The sequence below is a fragment of the Lolium rigidum genome, chromosome 1 (assembly GCF_022539505.1).
Source record: "Lolium rigidum isolate FL_2022 chromosome 1, APGP_CSIRO_Lrig_0.1, whole genome shotgun sequence".
Classification (NCBI taxonomy): Eukaryota; Viridiplantae; Streptophyta; class Magnoliopsida; order Poales; family Poaceae; genus Lolium; species Lolium rigidum.
The window spans coordinates 267,805,271-267,806,228 of record NC_061508.1 but is presented as its reverse complement, the minus strand read 5'-3'; positions in this window follow the sequence as shown (position 1 = coordinate 267,806,228).

Genomic DNA, 958 nt, shown 5'->3' with positions numbered 1-958 from the left:
GCCCGCCGGTGGGTTTTGGCAGTCAACAAATAGTAATGCTAACTTGGATGAGCATCAAATAACTGGTCAAAGTATAATGAATTATTAAGATGAATCTGCATGGATGCCTACGTAGGTAGGCAGGATATATGGAATTAACCGACAACTCAAATCAACAAGTTTTGATGAATAAAACAGATGGTACATGCATGCCATCTTACATCTAATTCTGTGTGAAGTATAGCTCAAATACATATTGGTGCTAGCTTTAATAGTTAAAACTATATGAAGATAAATGTGACACTCTATATGGTTTTGCGTCGGTTTTCCACACTCACATGGGAAGAAAGGACTACAATCTTTTTACATGATGTGTAGTTAATAATGAATTCGATCAAATAAATTGTTGAGTATGTGAAAATATAGCTTCCAAAGAAAACATTTCAAACATAATCATTCTTGAAAACTAGGCGCGCGAATGCGCGGGCCACCCAGCTAGTAATACATAAGCATTCAACAACAGTTAATATTCTCATAAGAGATTGAGGATTAATTGTCCAAACTGAAACTTCCACCATGAATCATGGCTTTAGTTAGCGGCCCAATGTTCTTCTCTAACAGTATGCATACTCAAACCATTTGATCATGAAAATCGCCCTTACTTCAGACAAGACGAACATGCATAGCAACTCACATGATATTCAACAAAGGTAAAAGAGTTGATGGCATCCCCAGAAACATGGTTACCGCTCAACAAGAAACTTATTCAGAAATAAGACACATAAGTACATATTCTTCACCACAATAGTTTTTAAGGCTATTTTTCCCATGAGCTATATATTGCAAAGACAAAGAATAGAATTTTAAAGGTAGCACTCAAGTAATGTACTTTGGAATGGCAGAGAAATACCATGTGGTAGGTAGGTATGGTGGACACAAATGGCATAGTTTTTGGCTCAAGGATTTGGATGCACGAGAA